At 41.7% G+C, this 27,090-nt stretch overlaps 1 protein-coding gene and 1 pseudogene across 1 annotated transcript in view; one reads left to right on the forward strand and one right to left on the reverse strand.

Moving 5' to 3' along the window:
- The window catches only part of Abhd12 (abhydrolase domain containing 12, lysophospholipase), a 77,695-nt gene that overhangs the window by 20,751 nt on the left and 29,854 nt on the right, over positions 1-27,090 (forward strand). The gene's annotated exons all lie outside the window — the stretch shown is intronic.
- LOC103161747 lies at positions 847-4,197 on the reverse strand (annotated as a pseudogene).

Here is a 27,090-nt window from a genome sequence, read left to right on the forward strand (position 1 = left end):
TTCTTTTTTCTTCACATAGTCTTTTGTCTATATGTATCTGTTAATATCTTTTTTTTCCTCATTTTGATTTTGTTTATTGAGACAGCATCTTATGTAATCCAGCCTGGCTTTAAGCTTACTACATAGCTGAAAATGACGTTGAACTCTTCTGATCTTCCTCCTTCTGTCTCTGAAGTGTACTGGGTTTACAGGTATGCACCATCACTCCAGGCTCCAAATTCACCAGCCTCAAATTTCTTCTTATAAGGATTAGTCATAGTGGATTAATGCTGACTCAACTGATCTTCTTTAAAGACCTCTCTCTAAATATAGTTACATTCCCTAACATTTCAAAAAACCCGAAACTACATTAAATGGGCACTCAAGCTTAGTTTCAACAGTAGTAATATTTTTAAAAGATCAGTTCATAGTGACAAAGGGATCTATTAATGAAGAGGACAGATGTAACAGTACTAAATGTTTATGCACATAATTGGCAGAGCTTCAAAATGTACATTTTAGTTACTTTTCTCATAACTGTAATAAAATACTTTGCTAAAACAACAGAGGTGTTTTGGTTTAGTTGGGTTGATCATAGCAGGGAAGGCATGGTGGAGTTTCATGGTGGCAAGTGTGTGGCTGAAGCTCCTCACATCTTAGCAGATCAGGAAGAAGCAGAGACCTGATGGGAACAAGGCCAGGCTAAAAAGCACACTCCAGTTGTCCTTCTCTGCTGGGTGTTGGTACATCCACAGAGTAGAGCATCAGAGTAAAACAAAAACAAAAACAAGCTAACTCAGCAAAAACTGTTATTCTGCCATCCTGGATGTGTTTGAGAAAAATTCTCAATGTACAACAAGTGTGGATCCTTATGTAAACTGTGAACTCTGGGTACAAATGTGTTGATGCAGGGGATGTTGATGAGAGAGGACTGTAGGTGTGTTGTTTCTGCTCCATTTTGTTGTCAGCCTAAAACTGCTCTAAAAAAAAATTAGGGCTTAAAAGAGAGAAATGAAAATTGACAGGTGTTTTATCTTAAGGTGTGTTACATTTGTTTATGCTCTGGAACATTTGTTTAACCATGTAAAGATGTGTGACTTTTGTTTATGCTGCATTTGTTTAACTCTGTGAACCTGTGTTACTACTGTGCCTGTCTAAAACACCTGATAGTTCTAATAAAGAACTGAACCGCCATTAGCGAGGCCAGGAACAAGGATAGGTGGGGCTGGCAGGCAGAGAGGATAAATAGAAGTAAAAACGAGGGAAATTTTTATTTCAGGGGCCAGCCATGGAGTAAGGAAAGGAAAAGGCCTGGAGGTGAAAGGTAGTTGGGGATAATTTAAATTAAGAAAAGCTTTCAAGAAATAAGCTAAGCGCCGGGCGTTGGTGGCACATGCCTTTAATCCCAGCACTTGGGAGGCAGAGGCAGGAGGATCTCTGTGAGTTCGAGGCCAGCCTGGTCTCCAGAGCAAGTGTCAAGATAGGCTCCAAAGCTACACAAAGAAACCTTGTCTCGAAAAAACAAACAGAAGAAGAAGAAGAAGAAGAAGAAGAAGAAGAAGAAGAAGAAGAAGAAGAAGAAGAAGAAGAAGAAGAAGAAGAAGAAGAAAGAACGAAGTCAAGCTAAGGCCGAGAAGTCAAGCTAACTAAGAATAAGCCTCTCTGTGTGATTTATTTGGGAGCTGGTGGTGCCCCCCTCAAAAAGCCAAGAGTAAAACAACCACAGACAGGGGCAATGATTAGTGAAGAGCATGAATCCCCAAATATAAAAATTTCAAAGTTTTCTCTAGTGACAAAGTAGATTGATCCATAGAATCTGAAGTTGGATCCAGCTGGAGGGGGCGTGAGATGGGGGCATGAGAGGGGCTGGGAACAGGGTGACAGACAAGCTTGTTGGTTTCCCAGTAATTTAAGTTCAACTTAGTAGGTTACACACCTTTACACAGTGTGTCAGTTATGTCTCAATAAAGCTGTTTTTAAAACTAAATAAACATTATAGTACTTTTACAGGAGAGTTTGGAAGGAAAATATCTGACTTTGGTCTAGTCTGTGGTAGAATTCTGGGCTTTACTCCTACTGCCTTTGGTATTTGTGAGCCTTGTCAGGTAATCTGAAACACCATGGAGAAGGCAAGGTCAAGTTTCCTTTGTGTTTCTGTGTATTTCTGACTACACTTTTTCATTCCAAATGAGGATTCAGTAGAATGGGAAAGAGTGCGCTGAACTCGGGGCTTACTGTCACATGTGTACATACAAGTTAACGATCTAATTTTACAACATAAGGACTTAGAAAAATAAGGAATTAAACTCAAATTTAACAGAAGAAAATAATATAGAACGAAATGAAATAAAAAATGAGAATCAGTGAAAGTAAAAATTCTTTTTTTATAACTTTTTTGAGGTTTTATTTTTTTAAAGATTATGTATTTTTTATGTTTAGGAGTATTCTGTTTGCATGTATTCCTTTATGACATAAGAGGGCATCAGATAGAAGAAGGCTTTGGATCCATTATTGGTGGTTGTGAGCCACCATGTAGTTGCTGGGAATTGAACTCCGGACCTGTGTGAAGAGCAGCCAGTGCTCTTACCTGCTGAGCCATCTCTTCAGTCCAAAATTAGTTCTTTGAGGTCAATAAAATGAACAAACTTTCAGAGAGATAAACTGAGAGGAAGAAGATTCAAATTACTAAAATCAGATGTTAAAGGGGGGATGTTATTACCAATTCTACAAAAGTTAAGGGGTGCCAGGTGGTGGTGGCACACACCTTTAATCCCAGCACTTGGGTGTTGTAGAATATTAAGGTGCGTTACTTTTGTTTATGCTCTGAACATTTAATGATGCAAAGATGTTTGATTAAATAAAATTGACCTGCGGTCAGGAGACTGGGTTAGCTTCTAGCTGACAGGAAGTTGTAGGGAGGAGCCAGGTGGAGGAGGGTCTATAAGGAGGGGGGAGAAAAAGCACGAGGACTTCTTGGGAGAAGCAAAGAGGTGAGCTGCTTGCCTATTCAGCCTCTCTGAGAAGCAGGGTTCTACTTTAACCTTTGAACCTTGATTTATTTAGTGGGACCACAAAGATGTGTAAGAGCTATTACCTATCATGTGCAAGGCCTTGAGTTCCAGTTACAGTAAAGGAAAATAAGAGTGTAATTTTTTCTTGAAACTAAAGGATGTTCTAAAATTTCCTCCCACTTCCCCTTCTGTAACCTGAAAACTCCTCCCCTACAAGAATATAAGTCCTTATAGTGCTCCCTACAGTGCCATCACATAGATGACAGTGGCAAACCATCTTTGAGTGGGGGTGCTATCCTCTATTTTTTTTTTTTCAGACTTAATTCACTTTATTTTTCTTGTATTCACCACCCTTATGTGGTGGCCACAGCTGCAGCCTGGGTCCTCTGAACAGAGACTCTGGTGTGGGCTTTCACAAGATGGTCAGTGAATTCCTGATAAGGAGACTTGGTGAACACAGTCTCTTTCCAGAGGTCGGGGGTCAGGTAGCTGTAGGTCCTGGAGATGGCATCAAAGGTGGCCTTGGCAAAGTTGCCCAGAGTGGCAGTGCAGCCCCTGGCTGATGTGTAGCAGTCATCAATACCAGCCATCATCAGTAGCTTCTTGGGCACAGGAGCAGAGACGATGCCAGTACCTCTGGGGGCAGGGATGAGATGCACCAACACAGAGCCACAGCGGCCTGTCAATTTACATGGAACAGTGTGAGGCTTGCTAGTCTTGTTACCCCAGTAGCCTCTTCGCACAGGGACAATGGAAAGCTTGGCCAGGATGCTGGTCCCTCTGATGGCAGTGGCTACCTCCTTCGAACACTTAACACCAAGACCAACATGACCGTTGTAGTCCCCAATAGCGACAAAAGCCTTGAACCTGGTCCGCTGGCCAGCCGGAGTCTGCTTCTGCACTGGCATGATCTTTAGAACCTCATCCTTTAGGGAAGCACCCAGGAAGAAATCAATAATCTCGGATTCCTTCATGTCCTTAACCAAACGGCCCAGCTCCTTGTCTTCGGCTTTACCTCCACGAGCCCCACGGCCTCGGCCATGTCCTCGACCACGACCGCGGCCCCTGAGACAGCTGCCGAAGCCTCCTCCGAGGAAGCCTCCGTGGCCCTCCCGCTGCACCCGGCGTCATCCGCTATTTGGTGTTTTCCCGAAGTTGAAGAAGCGGTGCTATCCTCTATTAATGAGGTAAAATTACTATTCAACATGTTAGGAGGCCAAAGCAGGAAAACTGTCATGGGTTCAAGGCCAACTTGGACAGCAGAGACAGACCCCGCCTCAAAAACAAACCAAACCAAGCAAATCTATTATACAGTAATCTTTGATTTCATATGTATAAGCAAGTGGTTGTTAGACAAAATGAAAGAAAAGATTTTAAAAATCAATTTGTAAAAATACCTCAAAGGACACTTAGTGGAAAATGCAAAATCAAGAGAAACATAAGAAGGAAAGGAAAGACTCAACAAAATGTTAAGAGGCACTGTATTCTTGAGTAGCAAACCTGAAAGTGGTAAGATGCCTAGTCCCCTGGATGATTTCTCTAGAGAGATTCCAAGTGAAAATACCAAGCTGATTCTCTGAAGCTAAGAGGAGGGCAGCTTCCAGAGTGGCAGGAACCTCTGCAGAGGACTATGGTGTAGGTGGGGCCTGGTCCATGCTGCATCACTCCTCAGAAAATTTGGTTAAGTTTGAGTAACAGGAGGGAGCCAGGATAGGGGATCAGAAAGATCTCTTCTGTAAGTTAGTATAAGATAAAGATCAAGTGAGTGATGTAGGAAATGAGTAAAGTGGGGCTGTTTTGCTGGTCCTAGAGATCAAGTCTGGGTCCTTGAACAAGCCGGGCAAGCACTCTTACCACTTAGTTGCACGTCCAGCCCTTGATTTATTCACTTAGTGGGTTTTTTATTGCTATTCAGCTCCTTAATTTTTATTTTAGTAACTCTTTGAGAGGCACATATATAGCCATTTGAAATAAAATATCTGGGTTGGAATCTTGCACAATATACCAGCATCAAAAATACAATGTGCTAGGTTTGGTGGACCATGCCCTTAAGCTTAATACTCCAGAGACTTAAGTCAGGCCGATCTCTGTGATTTCCAGAAGTGCTGGCTAGTCTTACGCTAACTTGACACAAACCAGGGTTATCTGAAAGGAGGGACCCTCAATTGAGAAATTGCCTCCATAAGATCTAGCTGTAGACCTCAACATAAACCCAGCCACACTGAACCTATTAGAAGATAAAGTGGGAAATACCCTTGAATTAATTGGTACAGGAGACCGCTTCATAGCAGCACTATTTGTAATAGCCAGAAACTGGAAGCAGCCTAGATGCCCCTCAACCAAAGAATGGATAGAGAAAATGTGGTACATTTACACAATGGAGTACTACTCAGCGGAAAAAAACAATGGAATCTTGAAATTTGCAGGAAAATGAATGGAACTCAAAGAAACCATTCTGAGGTAACCCAATCACAAAAAGACAAACATGATATGTACTCACTCATATGTGGATTTTAGACTTAGAGTAAAGGATTACCAGCCTACAATCCACACTGCCACAGAAACTAGTAAACAAGGAGGACCCTAAAAGAGAAAAACCTGGAGAAGGGGAAAGGGTCACGATCCCCTGAGCAAATTGAGAGCATGGGAAGAGGGGGGAGGGAGCTATGAGAATGAGAAGGGAAGAAAAGGAAGGATGCAGAGGTCATGAGGGAGCAGAAAGGTTGAGTCAGGTGTAGATTAGAAGAAAGGATATGTGATAGGTAGGGTTTTAGTTGGGGGGTTGGTAGGGGAGGAGGGGGAGGGAGAAGGGAACTGGGATTGTCATGTAAATCAATCTTGTTTTAATTCAAATAAAAAGATTAAAAAAATAAAAAAACCAAAAAAAAAAAAAAAAGAAAAGAAAAAAAAAGATCTAGCTGTAAGGCATTTTCCTTAATTAGTGATTGATGGGAGAGGCCCAGCCCATTGTGGGTGGTACCATCCCTGAGTTTGTGGTCCTGGCTTCTATAAGAAAGAAGGCTGAGCAAGCCATGGGGAGCAGGCCAGTAAACAGTACTCCTCAATGGTCTCTACAACAGCTCCTGCCTCCAAATTCCTGCTCTGTTTGAGTTCCTGTCCTGACTTCCTTTGATGATGGATGATGAAGAGCTATTTGGAAGTGTAAGCAGAATAAACCCTTTCCTCCCAACTTGCTTTTTGGTCAGGGTGATTTGTTACAGCAATAGAAACCCTAAGACACCAGGTCAGTCTGATCTATACTGAGATTTCCAGGACAGCCAGGGCAGCCAGTGGGACCCTGTATTTTTTTTTTTTTTTAAGTGAGCAAATGGATCAGAGTGAAGTGAAAGCAAAAAGTACTAGAAGAAAATATGAATGAAATTCTTTTATAGTCTTGATGTGGGAGGAGGCCTTTATTATGAAAATGTTATTAGTATATGTTAATTAAACAACAGTGGTCTTCATTATGATGTTATGCTATATACACTAATTACTATATTCCAAATGAGAACACTGTTTTGTTTTTGTGGGTACTCTCCAAGTTGATTCTAAGACTAAGGTAGTTTCTGGAGTGGTGTATAATATATTCACACCCTTTGGGAGGAAGTCCTCCTAACTATAAATTAAGAGCCCAAATCACCTACATGATGAGAGGTACAAAGGCAAAGGAACTCAAGTTAGATGTTCCTGTTTTGTGGCTGCACTAAGAATATTGATTTTAAAACCAGTCTACCTTAAAACTCTGATGTTTACATCTTTTTTTCCTTTACCTTTTGTTTTGTTTTGTTTTGAACACAAGCTTTTGTCCTTGCTATGATCCTTCTGCTTCAGCCTCCCAAGTGCTGGGAGTGTAAGCATGGGTTACCATGCTCCACTTTAATGTGACTTTAAACATAAGAACACCTTTATAACATATGGAATCATAAAAGAAATAGTTATGAAGAGCTAATTGCTCTAAAAAGAAGAGCTTCTAGGAATTGGGATGGGAAATGTCTTAGCAGGTAAGAGCAGTCCCAGTGGCTCTGATCCTGCAAGGGCATGAGGCATGCATATGATACACACAGGCAAAACACTCATAAAGTGAAATAATAAGTCTTAAACATTTTTAAAGCTTCTAGTAACTGAGAAGGAAGTAGATCAGATTGCTGTGGATACTGTGCAAAAACCTAACTAAAAAGCAAAGCAAAACAAAACACTTGAGCATATGAAAGGACTCAAGGACATGTTTCTTCTCTCCACTACATGCTTCCCTACCTCACATGTAGACAGGCAATTGTTCTACCACTGAGCTATACCCCTGGCCCTACTTTTGATTCTTAGAGAAGCCGAAAGTACACCAAGATGGCCATTTCCATCCGTCAGATTGGCAACTGCTTTGTTATTTTCCTTTTGAGGTGTAGATGGAGTTTCTGTCCTGCCTGGTGCCACAGCCGTTTAGACCCAAATAAACACACAGAGGCTTATATTATTCTAACTCTGTCAACACTGAGGGAAATCGATTTGTAATTACAGATGAGGTTGTTTCCGTCTAGTGCCATCCTAGTCCTGCCTACACCCTCATGAACAAAACTATGTATGTGTACAATGATTCCTTGTGAAGTGTGCTAGAAACAGCCTGATTGCCTAGAGTAAGACGGTTTTTCAGTGTTTGTCCTGTTGGTTAATTGAGGTGTGAGAAGCAAGAAAGCTATGAATTGATATAGGAAAATCTCTGGATATCTTGTAGGATGAAAAACTCCTCAAGGAAGAAAACATTGATATTGTGTAGCATGCAGCTTTCATGTTTAAATGGGAGGGTTTAGAGCATGTGTGTTTATATGTGGAAACTCTGGAATCAGTACTTAGTAAAAGTGGTTATTTCTGGGTCCAGAGGTGACAGGATTTATGACAAGTTAGCAGTGAGATTTGCTATGATTTGTTTTTTTAGGCTATGTAAACATACGACCTTTAAAAACTTGTCAGTGGTTTAAAAACAAAAAATGAGTGTGAATGTTCCTATATACAACTATGTATATGTATATGTATATGTATTATGTATATACAACTATGTAGGGGGATGGGGGAGGTATGTATGTATGTTCTAGGCAGAGGAAACATTGAGACAAATTCTTGCTGTGTAGTGCCCAGAGTGACTTAGAACTTTTGGCACTCTGCTGCCACCTCCTTAGTGCAGGAGTTATAAGGGTGGCTAGAGTATAATCTTAGGAATTAGGAAACACTAGCTGTTGTATTGGGTCAATTTAAAAAATCAGCTGCATGTTGCTTTGGGTGACACTGGCAAGAACATGGCAAGAACATTGTCCCATATGATTCCAGATGGTCCAGGAATTCTCTAGCAGGCAGCCCGTACCTATCGGCAACTGCACACTAGGTAGGGGTGGAGTGCTGGTTTGGTATGGCTTGCTATCCATTTCCAGTGTAGAGCCTAACTTTATACAAAGTAACAGGGCATTGAGCTTTAAAAAGCACAGTACTGCTACACCAGGATGTTAATATTAGCTTGTTTAGCATCGTGTGATGGGAGGTGATTTTTATTTTTCATTTCATTTTTTTTTTATTTATATGCTATTTTCCCTGGAAGATTCTTGTAGAAAACTGCACTGGTACAGAGTCTCCTCTCATGCTGGGATGGCTGTTTGGTGAGGCTTTTTGTTAGCTTTTGTTTCATCTTGGGGGTCTCATGTATCTATCTGATCTTGAACCCTCTGTAGCCAAGGATGCTCTTGAACTTTTATGTGAGTGTGGCGTGTAGGTACACATGTACATTATGTACTTGCATGTGGAGGCCACAGGCCAGTATCAGACATCTTCCTCTCCATTTTAGGTTTATTTTATTTTTGTGGTGGTTGGAGGCCTGTGTTATTGCATGCCTGCAGAAATCAGAGGACAGCCACTGGGAGTCAGTTCTCTCCTTCCACCATATGTTTTCTGGGGATTGTATTTAGGTACTCAGACTGGCGTGAGTTAGCGCCCCTCCCCCCCCCCTTTATTTTCTTGAGGCAGTCTTAGGGAATATGGAACTTATGGATAGTGGTAGGCTGACCAGACAACGAACTCTAGGGATCCTCCTGTCTCTACATTTCTAGTCCTGGGATTACAAATGGGTGCTACCTACCATACCAGTTTATACACTGCAAGGGGTTGTACTCAGGGTTTTATATATTTGAGGCAAGCACTCAATCCCTGATTTCTTGTTTGATCAGTTCTTTTATTATTGCATCACTGGAACCCTTGGAGGCCAGGAGAGTGTTGGAGCCCATGTAACTGGAGTGGTTGAGGGCTGCCGTATGGGTGCTGGGAATTGAACGTGGGACCTCTGGAAGAGAAGCTAGTGAGTACTCTTAACGGATGAGCCATCTCTCCATCCCCTTAGTCAGTAATTCATAGTAGAATGCTAGGTTCAAGAATAGTTCTTCACAGCTGTTGTATTGCCAATATTCCTTTTTTGTTTTGAGATCCAGTATTACTGCTTTGTTACCCGGTGTGCTTTTTTTATTTTTTAATTTTTGTTCGTTTGTTTTTTGAGACAGGGTTTCTTAGTGTAGCCCTGGCTGTCCTGGAACTCGATCTGTAGACCAGGCTGGCTTCAAGATCTGCCTGCTTCGGCCTCCCAAACTGAAATTAAATGGTGTATACCACCACCACCCAGCAGGGCTTATGAAAATTTACTGTCTTGGCCTCCCATGTTCACCATTGTGGCCAGCTTGATGCTATCAGTCTTCTTATTCTTTGCAAGTAATACAGTGAAAAACTGAGCATGGCTGTTCACACCTGTAATCCCAGTGTTCAAGAGATCAAACGCAGAAGAAATGTTGCAAATTTGAGGCCATCCTGGTTTGCATAGGGAATTCTAGGACAACTAGGGAGGGCTCCACAGCAAAACTCTGTCTCAAACAACTACAAAAATAACACAGTAAAAATGGAAATTAGTTATTTAATTTGCATTTTCACATGTCATCTTTACTTAGTACCTGTGTTTTGGTAACAAAAAATCTCACAAAATACCATCTGTCAAGTGAGAACAAATTCCCAGTCTATCCCTTGTAAATTTTTGTTATCTATTTGTTATTTCTTTGTTTGTGAGACAAGGTCTACTCAATATCATAGGCTGGCTTGGAACTCTCTGTAGTTTAGGCTGACCTTGCACTTCTGAGAATCCCCCTACTCCAGCCTCCCAAATGCTGAGATTATAGACATCAGCCACTATACCCAGCTGTTTTATTTAAAATAAATAAATAAATAAAAGTGCTGTGATTTCAAGAGCTGTTTCAGTGGTCTTAGACTGGCCCTCATGGGAGGGAGACAGGATGTGCAATTCATCTTGGCTATCCTGACTTCCATGTGCATTTTTAAAAATATTTATTTTTATTTCATATGCATTGGTGTTCTGCCTGCATGTCTACTTGTCTGTTTGAGGGCATCAGATACCCTGGAACTAGAGTTACAGACAGTTGTGAGCTGCTGTGTTCCAGCAGAACAGTTAGTGCTCTTCACCACTGGACCATCTCTCCAGCCCCCAGGGAAGGGAACTTTTTGTGCTCCATTCTTAGCACAAGGAATCCCAAGGCCTAGGGATTCTCAGGTGGGTGAAAATGCAGATGACTGTATTCTAAAGCTGCTTTTTGTAGCTAATGTTTTATTGACAAACGCTACATCTACAGCATTCAAAGTTAAATTTTGATCAAAGACGTCCATTTCGCCAGCCAGAATTGTAATAAAAAGTAGAATGTCAGTCATGGTATTCACCACCTCATGCCTCTTGGATACTTAAAGTATTTGTTAAGAGAATGAAAATTCAAGTAAAGGAACGGGACTTTGTTTCTTCTCACTACACTATAAAGTAGTATTCTAAATGTTCTGGTTGTTATGGAAGGAGGCATACAAAAGCTGGAAGGATAGATAGGTTAGTAAAGTGCTTGCCTTGCAAACGTGAGAACCTACATAAACAGAGCTGGGTGTGAGGGTTCAACTTTGTAATTCTAGCACTGGGCAGATGACAGGCAGCTCAGGCCAGCCAGCATAGCCTCCTCGAGAGTGTCAAACCAGTGGGACCAGTGAGAGGCCCTGTCCTAAAACAAACAATCCAAATCAGTGAGTAGCATCTGAAGAACAACATGTGGAATTGTTATCTGATTTTCATAGACAGACACATGCACATGTATACACACATCCAGATCTGCACCCACACAAACACTGAACACACAAACAAGAGTCCAAAATTGTCACTGCTTGCTTGAAGGTGACTTTTTACCTGGAAAATCCAAACAACAGTGCTCAAGACTATTAAGTGAAAAATAAATATATGCCAATTGAGAGTTTTCTTATATACCAACTGACAGCTAGAAAGAGTAACATTATAAGCTGTATTGCACAGTAGTAACACAGAAATATATAATATCAATATCAAGAATAAACATTACCACTGGATTGTGGTGGTGCACACCTTTAATCCCAGCACTTGGGAGGTAGAGACAGGTAGATCTCTGTGAGTTTGAGACCAGCCTGGTCTACAGAGCTAGTTCCAGGACAGCCAGGGCAGAGAAACCCTGTCTAGAACCCCATCCCCCATATATATTAAATGATACTTTAACAAGAAAATCATTAAACTTTAATAATATGTATGCAAAGAAATATATTTTTACATAACATTTACTTTTTATTTTGGGTTATTTCCAAGAAAGGATTTCTCTTTGTAGCCCTGGGTGTCCTGGAACTCCTGCTATAGACTAGGCCAGCCTCGAATTCATAGAGATCTGCCTGCCTCTGCTCCCAAGTGCTGGGATTAGAGGCATGCACCACCACTGCCTGGCATAACATTTATTTTTATATCTTTTTTTCCTGTTTTTTTTTTTTTTTTTTTTTTTTTTTTTTTTTTTTTTTTTTTTTTTTTTTTGAGACAGGGTTTCTCTGTCTGGCAATGGCTGTCCTGGAACTTGCTCTTTAGATCAGGCTGGTCTTAGAAATCCTCCTGCCTCTGCCTTTCAAGAGCTAGGATTAAAGTCATGCACCACTACTACCCAGCTCTTTCACAGTGTATCTTTCATATCTACCCTCAACGACTCCTTGCTGCTACCTTAAAACCCCGTGTTCCCTTCCCATTGTCATGTGGTGGGGGGCTTGTAACCTACTGAGTCTAGTTAGTGCTTGTTGATACTTAGAAGTTTTTGTTGTTTGTTTTGTGTCTTTGGTTTTTCCAGACAGGGTTTCTCTGTGTGACAGTCCTGGCTGTCCTGGAACTCATTTGTAGACTAGGCTTGCCTAGAACTCACTGAGATCCACCTGCCTCTGCTTCCCAAGTGTTGGGATTAAAGATTCATGCCACCATCAGCTGGCTGTTTTCTGTTTTGTTTTGTTTTGTTTTTTTAAAGATTTACTCATTTATTATGTATACAGTGTTCTGCCTGCATGTATACCTGCAGGCCAAACAAGGGCACCAGATCTCATTACAAATAGTTGTGAGCCACCATGTGGTTGCTGGGAATTGAGATCAGGACCTCTGGAAGAGCAGCTAGTACTCTTAGCCACTGGACCATCTCTCTGGCCTGATATTTATAGTTTTATATCTTAAAAAATTATTTCAGTGGAAGGAACAGTTAAACCTATCATCTTTAGACTTATATGTAAATTTTTTATGTTCAAAGATATTTTTAAATTTCATTTATCTAATGTGTATTTGTGCATGCTCGTGTGTGTGTGTGTGTGTGTGTGTGTGTGTGTGTGTGTGTGTGTGTGTGTGTGTGTGTGTGTGTGTGTGTGTGTGTGTGTGAGAGAGAGAGAGAGAGAGAGAGAGAGAGAGAGAGAGAGAGAGAAAGAGAATCTTGACTGTTATCTCTTCAGAAGACAGGGCTTTTTGTTGGCCTGAAGCACTCCTATTAGGCTAGGCTGGCCATCAACCCCAGGGATTTGCAAGTCTTTAACTCACCAGCACTGAGATTATAAGTGCATGCCACTGTACCCTACTTTTTTTATGTAGGTTCTGAGGATAAAACTCGGGTCCTATTCCTGGACATCAAGCATTTTACCCCTTGATAATATAGGAAGGCATAAATTTGACAACAAATAGCTATAAGATCACTTTTCCCTGGGCAACAGTCACCCTTCTGGTTGCATTTACATTCTTTAATCTGTGTACACACGTACAATTTTCATTTCTGTCTAAGATTTTGGTTTTGCTTCTTTTTGAAAAGGGTCTTCCAATGTAGCCCAGAGTGGCCTTGAACTCAAGGCCTTAGTTTCCCCAGTGCTGAGATTATAGGTGTACCACTGTACCCAGCTCTGCACATGATTTTATGAATTGTAACTTAACTATTGTATACTAGATTTGAGTCCAGGTCCTCACATAGAGATGGCATTGTTTTTAACATTTGTATAGGAAGTGCCTTCCTTGTTTGACCTGGGGGCCTCCCTATATACTGAGTTGCCATAATGCTGTCTGACTAAAAGATACAAAGGAGTAGGAATGATATGATATGGACAAGGAAACCACATGTGCCTGAATGCCACCCTATTGTTTTATTTTTGTCATAGTGGCTGTGCTTTAAACTGCTAGTGGCTCAGCTAGCTCTGTCAGTAGAACATAAGACTCTTAATCTCAGGGTTGTGGGTTTGAGCCCCACATTGGGCACCAAATATAGCAAGTTCTCACACTGCCAGCCCCCAAATCATGACACAGAGACTGATTATGAATGCCCAGCCTGTCTTAGGCTTGTCCCACTGGCTCTTATAACTTAATTTAACCTGTCTCTCTTCGTCTGTGTTTTGCCTCAGGGCTTTTTACCTTTCTTTCATCCTGTATGTCCTTCTTCCCTGCTTCCTCCATGGCTGGCTGGCCCTGGGAGTCTCTCTCCCTTTCTCTCTTGTCCTCCTTGTTTTAATCCTAGATTCCTCCTCTTATTTTCTCTGCCCACCAGCCTTGCCTATCCCTCTATAGCCTAGCTATTGGCTGTTCAGAACAATCAAGTACCTTAGGCAGGCAAGGAGAAATAAATGCAACACATCTTTATATAGTTAAACAAATGCAGCATAAACAATTGCAACATATCTTTACATAGCTAAAGTAATATTCTGCAATGTAAACAAATGGAACACATCTTTACCTAGTAAATATTCCACAACACCACCCTATGTGCTTTGCACAAGACCCTTGCCTACTTCCGATAATGCTTGCTCTTTGTAGGATTTTCTACTGTTTGGCCTTGTCTTGCCCGTTATCGTGTTTTGACACACAAGAAGGGTATACAGGTCCTAGTTCAGATTGCTTATACAGAAGCAAAAGAAAGGAATTAAATGCAGACTGGAGATGACAAAGTAATGTTGGCATGCCTTCACAAACACCACTGTTGCCCTCAAGGATGGAATGACCATTGAAGGGGCAAGAGGAACCTATAGCTACCCATCATGATGTCAGAGGAATTTTAGAAGAATAATTACTGCTTTTCTCAGTCAAGACCAGTATGATATATACCCAGCATCTTCATAATACATGAGTTCATCATTTATTTAATCGGCTTCCTACAGATCTGGCTTTTCTCAGTGCTTCTTGCTATTATTAGCAGTTTCTTAGTGTTCAATCTGTTCCTTTTTCAAAAAGTGCCTTCTTACTTTGGGTAATTTGAGATGTGGTGAGTCAGAGTATGAATATTTACAATTTTGACACTGTTGCCAAGGTGACCTGTGACAAGGTTATAATGTTTTCCCCCTTTTGCCTGGAATGTTCAAATGGACCATTCTCCTCTCACCTTCATCAGCTATTATTAAGACTGAATGTTTATGGATGAAAATGAAATATTATGTGATACTTTCCTTTGATACATATACTGCATGATATTTAACATGAATCTTGCAAAATTTATAGATTATTTTCTTGAAAATATTTTGTTAGTGGAAGTTGTTATAAGAAGTTGATTTCTAGCTGGGCGGTGATGAGGTGGTGGCATGCACTTTTAATTCCAGCACTCAGGAAGCAGAGACAGGCGGATCTCTGTGAGCTTGAGGCCAGCTTGGTCTCCAGAGCGAGTACCAGGATAGGCTCCAAAGCTACATAGAGAAACCCTGTCTCGAAAAACCAAAAAAAAAAAAAAAAAAAAACAACAACAACAAAAACAACAACAACAACAAAAAAAACCAAAGAAGATTCTTGATAGAAACTGTAGACTTCTGCTCTTGTTAATTTGTTAACTTTGTGAGCAATATTTCACGAGCACCCATGAGCTAGGTACTGGTGACAGCGTCAACTATAACATATATCATGGAAAAGACATATAGAAATTATATATTTAACTATTCCCTTACAGACTGTGGAAGGGAAAGAAAGCTCAGATTAGATTGAAGTCACAGGAAGACAGCAGAAGTGTCAGTGAGACAGACCTGGCTGAGGACAGGGCTGGAGGCGTCAGGTGGGGAAACACACTGTGTGTGTGAGGAACTGAAGGATCTGGAGGATTGAGACCAGTGAGTGAGTGCTCATGTGGGAGCATCAGCAGGGGTCTCAGTGGGGCACCAGCATGACCGGATTGCATGTTAAAAAGGTTTCTAGGGCTGTACAGTACAGAATGTCACTGGAGCAAATCAGGTGTGAGAGGCTTGCAGCTGGAAGTCATTCCAGGAGACCAGAGCATTGGTCTCCAAAGTGGATCATCAGACACAAAGTCACTGTACCCTGGGAAGGAACTATAAGGCCTTTTGATTACATTAATATTTAGAAACTAACCTGAATAAACATGCAGACAAAGTCATACTTTATATAATTTAGTAAGCATGTATGTAATGAGGCCATATACTTTTTTAAAAAGTTATTAATACAGTGAATAATAAAAAGTGATTGCCAAGCATGGTAGTTAGTTACTTTTCCTGTTGCTGTAATAAAATATTCCAACAAATTGCTGTAATAAAATACTCCAACAACAGCAGCTTAGGTGACAAAGGGTTTATTCTAACTCATAGTTCAAGGGTACACCCCATCATGTTGGGGAAGTGAAGGCAGCAGACACTTGAAGCAGCTGGTCACATTGCATCTACAGTAAAGAGGAAGCAGAGAATAAAGAATTTGTGCTTCATTTATACAACCCAGGTTATATTTGGGGAACGATGCCATTCTACAGTGGGATGGTGTATTAGTTTGTTTTCTATTGCTGTGCTAACTTAAACATGATGAGCTAAAGCAAACTTTCAAAGGAAAGTGGAGTTTTGGGCTTACATTCCCCTGAAGTGCCAGCCTAATTGGTCTTATCAATAAAACCCGGAATCAGATGTTTAGGTAAATGCTGAAAGATCAAAGACACAAACGAGTAGCCACAGTCACTTCTTACTTCTCTGAATCCTCTGACCAAAATGGCTGAGATCCTGTCTCCTCCCTGCCTTATCATTTCCTCTCTGCCCATCCTTATCACTTGTCTCTTGTCTGTCACCCTCTGATCTCCAGGCAAACTTTATTCGTCAGAGCACAAACAAAATATCCCAACATTTTTCCCATTAGAGTCCATCATTGAGAGAAGTCAGGGAAGGATCCTGGAGGTGGAAACTAAAGCAGAGACAATGGAGTAATGCTTTTTACTGGCTTGCTCCTTAAGGCTTGCCTTACTTCCTATTTATTTATTTATTTATTTATTTATTTATTTATTTATTTATTTGAGTTCATTGGTGTTTGGCCTTTATGCATGTCTGAAAAGGATCCACTGGATCTGGAGTTACAGAAAGTTGTGAGCTGCCATATGGGTGCTGGGAATTGAACTTGGGTCCTCGGGAAGAACAGCTGATGCTCTTTTTTTTTTTAAGATTTTATTTATTTATTATGTATACAATCTTCTGCCTGCATGCAGATCTCATTCAAGGCAGTTGTGAGCCACCATGTGGTTGCTGGGAATTGAACTCAGGACCTCTGGAAGAACAGTCAGTGCTCTTAACTGCTGAGCCATCTCTCCAGCCCCAGATGATGCTCTTAACCACTAAGCTATTTCTCCATCCTGAGAGGGACTCTTGTTTGTTTGCTTGGTGTTTGAAACAGGGTTTCTCCATGTAACCCTAACTGTTGTGGAACTGGTTATGTAGACCAGGCTAGCCTAGAATTCACAGAGAGATCATCTGCCTTGGCTTCCCCAGTTCTGAGACTAAAGAAAGGTGTGCATCACCACAAAGATCCCCCCCCCCCCGACAGTTTCTCTGTGTAGCCCTGGCTGTTTTGGAACTTGCTGTGTAGACCAGGCTAGCCTTGAACTCAGAGATCCGACTGTCTATGCCTTACTTGCTTTCTTATACAACCCAAGACCACCAGCTAAGGAGTGGTACCACCCACATTGGGATGGACTTTCTCACATCAATCATTAATCAAGAAAATTCCCTAGTCGGGCGTTGGTGGTGCACGCCTTTAATCCCAGCACTTGGGAGGCAGAGGCAGGTGGATCTCTGTGAGTTCGAGGCCAGCCTGGTCTCCAGAGTGCCAGGATAGGCTCCAAAGCTCACACACACACACACACACACACACCCACACACACACACACACACACACACACACACACACACACACACACACACACAAAGAAAAAGAAAAAAAAAAGAAAGAAAATTCCACACAGACTTACCTACAGGCAATCTGATAGAGATGTCTTCTCAATTAAGGATCCTTTTCCCCAAATGAAAAACTAACCAGCACATTTGGTCTTCCCACCTCAGTCAAGGTAATCTCCCACAGGCATCCTAGCACTTTGGAGGTGGAGCTAGGGGGATCACACATTCAAGGCTGGCCTGGGGTTACATAGCAAAACAAAAAGGAGAAAGTGTGTGGTTCATGGTAAAATAATTGCCTAGTATGTGTGAGGGCTTAGATTCTGTCCCTAGCAATGTAATTAGTTGATTAATTTTGTGTGATGTGCCAGAGATGGCTAGTCTAGGCAGGAAATGTTGCTAGTCTGAATTGAGAGGTAGTAATTGAGATGACTAAAGGTAAAGGTTTGAAGCAAAAGATTTTGTTTGGATTGCAAATGAAGAAGAGCAAGAGGCAGATACCAAAATGCTGTCAGTCACTTGAGCAAGTAGTGTTTGCAAGATGGAAAACGTGGGGCAGAACAGGTGTTGGGAAAGAGGAAAAAAGCAAGAATGCTGGCTTTGAGCAGCCACCAAGCCTCCAGGTGGAGATCTAAAGGGAAGATAGGTAAATAAACTCAAACTAGTTCAGGCATAGATTTTGCTGAAGAACCAAGTCCACTGAAGCATGTTGCTTACTCCTGCTGTGTGTCAGTTATTTTTGTTGTGGTCACTGAGGGTCCAGGCCATTGCCTACCACAGCTCCACACACTTCCTCTCTCAGGATAGACCCTTTGCTCATGTTCCCTTAGTCTAAGCAAGTCAGTTGTTCATCCCTGACCTTAAAAGTGGAAGAGCACAGTATGCCATCCTTCTGTGAATTCAAGCAGAGAACAGTGCTAGCCATTGCCTGGCAATTTTTCAGAAGACCCACTGGTGCATAGACCACTGGGTATATCGGGAGCAGCCTTGAATTTCCCAAAACCGCTCAGCTCTAGGCATGCCCTTGGGGAGTCTTAGAAAGCACTGTAGCAGAATTCTTGGTGGATAAGCAGGTGCAGGTGTCCTTAGAATGAACTTGCTGCTGCCTACCACTTGCCTGGAGAGGTAGCATCTGTTCCCCACTGTATTGGGATGGTCTAGGCAGTCTCAAGCTACCAGTGCTGCTGGAGAGCAGTAGTTATAGACCAGAGCAGGAAATATAAGCTCAGCATGATGGGTTTGTCCAAAGAGACCTTGTCAGATTGTATCTGCCTCTCCCTAGCCTCTGGCTAGGCTCTGAAACTTTTCACCCCTGCCTCCTTCAGGGAGCACACAGGTGGTCTTGATCTCTTGGGGTCTATTGCATTGCAATCTCTCTGAGGGCAGGTGGCCGACAGGCAGAGCCAGTGGGGTTACAGTGACTGAGGGTCTAGGAAAGTTATGTGCTATCTTCCAGAAGCTGATCAGAGAGTGACCACTCCCTGGTTTGGTTGATGGATGATTTGAAAGCACTGCTATTTATTGGTATATGGCCACTTAAGGGGAATTTGAGAAACCCAAGGGAGTGGAATCTGAAGCCTCTGGTGCAGGAGCAGAGATCAATAGGAGTTACCAGGAGGCCTGACCCTGGGTATACTCACTGAAGGTTTCATCATACAGATGACCCAATGGCCGGCTACTTGGCTCCCATGGTAGCTGGACCAGCTTTTGTTCTCCCAAAGAAGAAAACAGACCCCGTATTGTTTTGTAGTATTGTTTCCTTGTCACAGCTCAAAGTGGAGAAAGCTCAGCACCCTGAAGCATAAACAACGGATATTTGGTGGTATATTCATGTATTTACAAATGCTTTTCCCCGTATATGTTTCTTTGGGATTTTTCTGAAAGGGGATGTTTTATACCCCAGCAGGAAATGGTTTTAAAAACAAAACCAAATCAGAATACAGGAGTAGTGGAACACAACTATAATCCTTTCATTTGTAAGGTTGAGACAGAAAATCACAAGGCCAGTCTGGGCTACACAGTGAGAAAGTGTTTTCAGAGAAAGTGGGGACAATCCGTTCCCAGCTGTGTCGGAGACAGTGTTTCCCACTGACCACAATGAGCTCAATCAACCCCATCCTTGTTTTCTCTGAGTCTATTTGTTGAGGACAGAGATCTGCTCCTAAATTTCTTGGTACTTTCTGCCCCACCTCCTGTGATGCTGGTGGAACCCAGGGCCTCACATATGCTCGGGTAGTGATCTGTCACTGAGCCACACTCCAGCTCCTTCTGTTTCCTCTGAACAGCAGGGAATCAGAGAGCCTCTCTTTTGGTCTGAGCAGGGTGGCTACAGTGACTGAGATCATGTATCCAGGAAAGAGAGGGCGTGGGAAAGTTAGATGCTGTCCTCTAGAAGGTGATCAGAAAGTGAGCTCCCTAGTTGGAATGATGGATGATTTCAAAGCACTGGTGTTTATGACCACCTAAAGGGCATTTGAGGGTACCGGGGGAAGTGAATGTGAAGCCTCAGATACAGGAACAGAGATCCAGGAAGGCTGCAGGTTATTGAGATGGAGAGGGATGTGTACCTCACAGAACCAACAAGTTCATGGAGTGCCAGGAATTCAGCAGGCTTAGCAGAGGCTTTGCCAACTTTGTTCTGAGAATGGAGCTTTTCCAGGGATGGGACTTGGGGGAGGGAGCTTACGATTACTTTACTTGTCTTTTGTTCTAATTATAAACCTCTAGAACAGAGATGCTATCTTCATTGTTAAGAGCAGTTTAGTTAGGTTTGAGATATTCCAGTATCTTTTTAGAAGGCACAGAAGAAGCCAGTGTTGTAGTTCATGCCTGTAATCCTAGTACTCAGAAAGTGGAGGCAGAAGAGCATTGCAAACTTGAGGCCATCTTGGGCTACAGAGTGAGAATGAGAATGCTTACACACACACACACACACACACACACACACACACACACACACACACGGTGAGGCAAGATAAAAGGATGCAGATAATAGAGCAACTTTCTAATTTTCAGCTATGTGAGAAAGGCCAAACATGGTTATTCTAAGAGAATAGTATGTACCAAAGAGGCTCAGGAGGACAGACAAGTGAACTTTTTATTCCCCTAAAATAATGTTTATCACTTACTATTTTCCTCACAGTTACAACAATCCTGTTTTACCTAACATTTGTGTGTGCTACTGTTTGGCTTTACAGATTTCTGTTACTGTCACCATGTTCCCCTATTCATTAGGGGTCCTATGTCTGTCTGTGTAATGCTCTGAGACAATGCCTTTGTCTTGGACACCGGCAAAGGTGGACTGTGCTCAGTTCCAGTATTTTTGTCTGATATGGGGCTTCTATAGAACATTTTAGACCAGAAAATTTAAGGCCTGGAAGTTAGTGATGAAAATCTAGGTGTTTATGAACTGAAGTACACAGGAAAAACACATATTGACTCCATAGCTGAGACCCCTTGGAGGCCTCTCTACAGACTCGCCTGGGTTCTCCTGCTAGTCTCCTGCTTCTGCAGGTACCTCTCTCCCCCAAAGTTATTTCATTTGGGTATGGAGGGAAGTAACTATATGTGAACATGATTTAGATATTGTTTAGGGCTTCCCAGTCTTTAAGAATTCAAGAAATTGTTTGGCTATTATAGGGTTGTTTCATTTGCCTCCAAATTCCTGTCCCTCTCAGGTTTCATCCTCAGTACCATTACTGTTCCAAACACTGGGTAAGGCCACTATGTGACTCTAAAATACAGGTGGGAAGGCATTAGTGACTGCAGGTAGGCACTCTTAGATGATGTGTTGATTGAGAGCCAACTGTATAAGACATTGAATTAGCCCTGCAAAGTCGAGTGGGAAGGTCCAAAGCCTGCTCATGGCCCAGGCAGGCTGTGTTCTCCAGGTCCAAGATGTGAATCACTTGTCTCTACTTTGGAGGTGATTACTTATTTCTCAGCTTTGATGAGAGCACAGTTAATTCTTTGTGCTCTGGACTGATTACCGGGGGTAGAAGTTGACCTTGCCAGCTCTGCTTCCAGTTGGATTCAGCAATGCAACAGCATATACAGAATATAGTAGGACAAGGTCTAATCCAGCTGTATTTTCTCCTCTTGGGGTCCTGTGCCCTCTGCCTGGGGCAAGAAACTGCAATGGCTTTGAAACACATTTAGAGAGGGTTATATTGGGAAATGACTGAATAGTTAAGTTTCATGTTTTGCACAGAGACTTGGTTAGTCTATAGTCTCACTTTCATGTATTTGCTTATACTTTGGGAGTTAGCTTTAAAGAGACATGAAAATTAATGTCTGTTTGCCAAAGTGGAAAAATGACACCCTCCGCTCTTACCACTTTATTTCTAAAGGGTGTGTGTGTGTGTGTGTGTGTGTGTGTGTGTGTGTGCGCGCGCGCGCGCGCGCACATGCATGTGACTGAGGTTGGAACTCTGGTTCATGCTCCACTACTGTTCTGTACCCCAGCCCTATGACAGAATGTATGTTAAGGATATAAATAATGAGCAAAGTGAAGAAATACACGGGGCAAGGCCGAGGGGTTGGCTGCAGGAGCTTTCGTCTCCATGGAGCTTGGCTTCTCCATGCAGAGGGCACATTCTTGTCCACCTTCACACAAGTCCATGTGATCAGCTGTCCAGCTTTCCGGTGAGCTCCTGTTTTCTTCTCCCCATGGGCATGACTGAAGCATGGACAACCACATAGGAACAGGATTGGACAGAAAGGAGAACCCCAGAAAGCCTGCCTGTCAGCTTCTTGGCCTCTTGATTCGGCAGGACCCCATCTGAAATGAGAGTTGTACGTACGAAAGGTCAGGGAGACAGTAATTTACGTGATCTGCCTTGAGGGGATTGTGATGATTGTGGCCTGCCTTGTGATGACAAAGAAACATGTGTGTGGCGGGGTGTGACAGGTTAGAGGGAGATTTTGTTCCCTGAGACCTAGAGCACCCTTTTACCTCGTCTCTGTGAAGCTATTTCAAAGTGGCTTTATGACCCGAGGACAAAGTTCAAATGAATAAGATATGCAATTCTAGTCATTGAGGTAACCCTGTGCCATCTCATTGAAATAACTGAGTTTCTATCGATGACGGTTTTTGCTATTTTTCTCAATGTCTGTGATAGCAACCAGCATTTTATGTAGTCAAATGACATTTCTTATAATAAAGAGCATTTAATAATTTCATGGGCTAGGTGTGGTGCCAGGCAGAGATCTGTGAGTTCCAGGACAGCTAGGGCTACTACACAGAGAAACCTTGTTTTGAAGGAAAAAAATTTTTTTTTTCCATGAGAAAGAACAGATCACTTAAAAGCAGTGTTTCAAAGAGGAAGTTACAGAACACTTTTAGGAGAATGAAAATGAAGGTACAACAAACCAGAATTTATGGGCAAAGCTAAAGCAGTGCACGGTGGCAGTCTTACTAAAAAGGACTTCAAACAAGGTATCCTTCAACATTAAGACTCTAGGAAAAGAAGAAAAATAAGGTGACCAAAAATGAAGGGTTGTATGGAAATCAATGAAATAGATAATAGAAGAGAAAAAAATCAATAGTGCCAGAAATTGGTTCTTTGAAAAGATAAAATTGTGAAACCTTTAGCTAGCAAGAGCAAGTGAGTGAGAGAGAGAGAAAGAGAGCGAGCATGGGAGTGTGCACATGAGAGAGAGAGAGAGAGAGAGAGAGAGAGAGAGAGGTAAATAGCTAAAATCAGAAATGAAGGTGAAGAAATGACTGCTAACTTTACAGAAGTTTTTTGTTTTTTTTTTTTTAAACAGCCCGGGAAGATCATGAAGGTACACCATGAACGGTTATGGGCCTAAAATAGACAATAGGGAGAGAGAGAAATGGACAACTTCCTGGAACCATACGGGTTCTGACATTGACTGGTGAGAGCCACACTAAGCAGACCTGTGGCCAGCAAGGAGATGGATTAATATAAAATTTGCAAAGAAAGGGGAAGGACCAGGTAGCCTAACAGGAAAGTGTTACCAAACCTCTGGAGACAAATGAACAACTTGTCTTCACAAACTCTTACATAAAGTAAACATGGAGGGGACATGTTCCACGTATAAAACTTTTATAAGTTTTACCCTGATGATGATACTGGACAGAATTTCACAGGTAATGTTTGTCATGATTGCATGTATAGAATCCTTTAACAAAATGCTAGCAAACTGAATCCAGCAGCATGTAAAGTACCTCTACATCATAAACAAGTGAGATTTTATCCTGAAGATAAGTGAGTTTGACATCTAAGAATCAACTAATGGAATATACCATATTAATAAAAAGACAGAAATCATACAGTCAATAAATACAGAAAAAGCATTTGAAAAATTCTAACATTCCTCATGATAACAATACTCTAACCAACTCAAAATAGAAAGTTACCGTTTAAAAACTCATGAGGGGCTGGGAAGATAGCTCAGTCAATAAAGTGTGTGCTTTGCAAGTGTAAGGAGACCTGAGCCTGATGCTCAGAACCCATATGAAAAATAGCAGATGGGTCTGGAGTGACATCTCAGTGCTCTTCCAGAGGACCTGGGTTTAGGTCCTAGGCAACTCACAACTGCTTGTAACTCCAGCTCCGGGGGATTCTGCACTCTCTGCTGGTCTCCATGGCACCATCATGTAAGTGATGTACACAAGCTCACACACACATAAATGAGCCAATAAATAAATCTTTAAAAAATAGCAGGCATGGTAGTGTGAGCCTGTAATCTCAGCACTAGGGAGGCAGAGACAGGATCTCTATGGCTTGCTGGCCAGCCAGCCCCACCTGCTTGCCACACTCCAGGTGAATGAGAGACTGTCTTAAAAAATGAGAGATGGCACCTGAGGAACATGACTGAAGTTTTTCTGTGGCCTCCACATGCACCTTTTCATACATACATACAAACATACACACACACACTTACGTAATATAAAATAAACGAAACCCATATCTGATTTCAGACAAATAGCAAAATGCTGAACACTTTTCTCCTAAGGTCAGAATCAAGAATGTCTAGTATCTCCACTCCTAGTCTGCATTGAACTAAGGCTCTAGTCAAGGTAGTTAAGGCAGAAATAAATAATATCCAAGTTAGATAGGGAGAAGGAAAACTTAACTCTGTTTTCATCTGACACAATCCTTTGGCTTTTATTTTATTTTATTTTTTATTTTTTTCAAGACAAGATTTCCTTGTATAGTTGTGGAACTCAATCTGTAAACCAGACTGGCCTCGAACTCAGAGATCCACCTGCCTCTGCCTCTCAAGTGTTGCAGTTAAAGGTGTGTACCACCAAGCCATATATATGTATTTTGAGATAGGGTCTCATTCTGTAACCCAGGCTGTCCTAGAACGCATCTTGTAGCCCAAGTTGGCTTCTAGTCCTTCATGATCCTCTGCCTCAACCTCCCTAGTGCTGAGTTGTGAGCCACCATACCCAGCCATGATAATCTTATATACAGAAATTCCTGATGAATTTACAACAGACAAACAAGCCCCCTGCACATACCACAAAACAAAACTATCAGAAATAACAAACAAGACCAGCAATAATGCTGGATAGGAGTAGTATATCCAAATTTAATACTATAGTATTATAGTAATGAGCAACCCCCAAATGAAGATAAATAGTTCCATTTATCATAAAGTCAAAAAAGAGAAAAGGCACCCTGAAATATGCCATCTTTTCTTTCTTAGACAGAATTTCACTGAGTTGTTCAGGGTGGCCTCCGATTTATTCTATAGCTTGAACAGACACTGAACTTGGGATTCTGTTATCACAAACTCCCAAGTAGCTGAGATTACAGCTCTACATAAGCCCAGTTTTCTTCATTTCTTGTTAAGATGATTCTTGAAGAATTTTTCTGTTATGATTTTATTCTTTTGTTATTATTATTATTATTGTTATTTTGCGGTATTGGGGATCGATCCCTAAGTCTTGCACATGCCAGGCAGGTCTCTACCTTTAAGTCATATCCCTAGCCTCCAGTATATATTTTAATTTGTAAATCTTGATGTGTGAGGAAGCTGTTGGGCAACAAATTACTTTCTCATTGACTTTTAAATTTTTTAATGTTTTTTTCAGTTGATTATTTTTGGTTGTACTAGGGATTCAACTTAGAGCTTTACACATGGTGGGCAAATACTCTACTACTGATCTACATCTGTAGCTTGAATATTTTGTTTAGGAACTATCAACCACTTTTATTCTTTTAGTTTCAAGGGTTATAATTTATGTTTCCCCTTGCTTAGCTGTTTTAACATACATGTGCATGATTGTGTTATGATGATGGCAGTGAATATCCTTCTGTAGCTAGTGTTTTACTCTTGAAATTCTGCTTTGGATTACTGGTTTGAGGTAGACAGGAACTTCCCCTATGTCAAGGGGAAGTGCCTTCTCCCTATATTCCCCTTTCACTAGGTGTTTTATGGCAGCTGCATGTTGAGTCTTGTCTGTGCACTAAGTAACTTTTAATGAAAACACATTGAATGATGATATAGTTTATGGGGGAAAATATGACCATGAACTTGGGTGTATGAAGTTTAGAGAAACATGAGCCACTAAGAGCACACCTGGTCTTGAAGGAAGAGATGTGTTCCTTTAATGCTGTCCCAAGACCTGAGGGCAGTCTTCATTTCAACTAGCCATCAAGGACAGGCTGCTCACCTTGGGGACTAATTGTAAACAGCAGGACTGGGAGTGATGAAAAGTACAGCTAAAGGAATGTCTGGGTGTTATGGCTTATGATTATAATCCTCCAACCCAGGATGTTGAAGAAACTACTCCCCCACCCTACCCCAACCCCCACAGGGTTTCTGTGTAGCCTTGGTTGTCCTGGAACTCACTCTGTGACCAGTCTGACCTTGAACTCACAGAGATCCTCATGCCTCTGCCTCCTGAGCTCTGGGATTAAAGGTGTGTATCACCACTGTCTGGTCAAAAGTATATTAATTTACACATTAAGAGTCATAAACTCAGACTGGGCTTTGGTGGCAACTTGAAGGAGTTAGTTTTTTCTGTTCGTCTACATGGCCCAGAGGATCAAATTCAGGTCTTTAGGCATGGCAACAACCACCTTTACCCACTAAACCATTTCACAGGCCCCATGTTTTCATAGCTCTCTTAAAGCTAGACTTCTCAGAAGCCAGGTGGCTCCTCCTATTTGCTGTTTTCAAAGTTTCCAATACCTCATGAGGTGCAGCATCTAGAAACTTCCATTATACTTACTTAGATGGGACAGAAAGTGGCAAATTTCAGGTCAGTGTTATAAAATTCAGTGATCTCACTGGCCCTCTGTAGGATCTTGGGGACACATGAGCCTGCAGTGCACCTGGGGAATCCTGTGTCAGCATTGGTATCTCATTCAGCATTTCTCACTCAGTATGTTGGTCTAAGCCATGCTGGAGCCAATTGCTTATTTCTGGGCTATTTCTAAATAATTCCTAAGATGATTTTTAAAACAGCCATTGGACTGCTAACACATGTAACAGCAGAGATGAACCTCAAAGCACTGTGCCAAGTTAGTAAGACGGCCATAAGATAAAACTATATGACTGTTTACCTGAAAGTCTAGAAAAGGAAAACTGTAGGGCAGAAAAGCCGGGGGCTTAGGTC

The sequence above is a fragment of the Cricetulus griseus genome, chromosome 6, assembly GCF_003668045.3.
Source record: "Cricetulus griseus strain 17A/GY chromosome 6, alternate assembly CriGri-PICRH-1.0, whole genome shotgun sequence".
NCBI classification, from domain to species: Eukaryota; Metazoa; Chordata; class Mammalia; order Rodentia; family Cricetidae; genus Cricetulus; species Cricetulus griseus.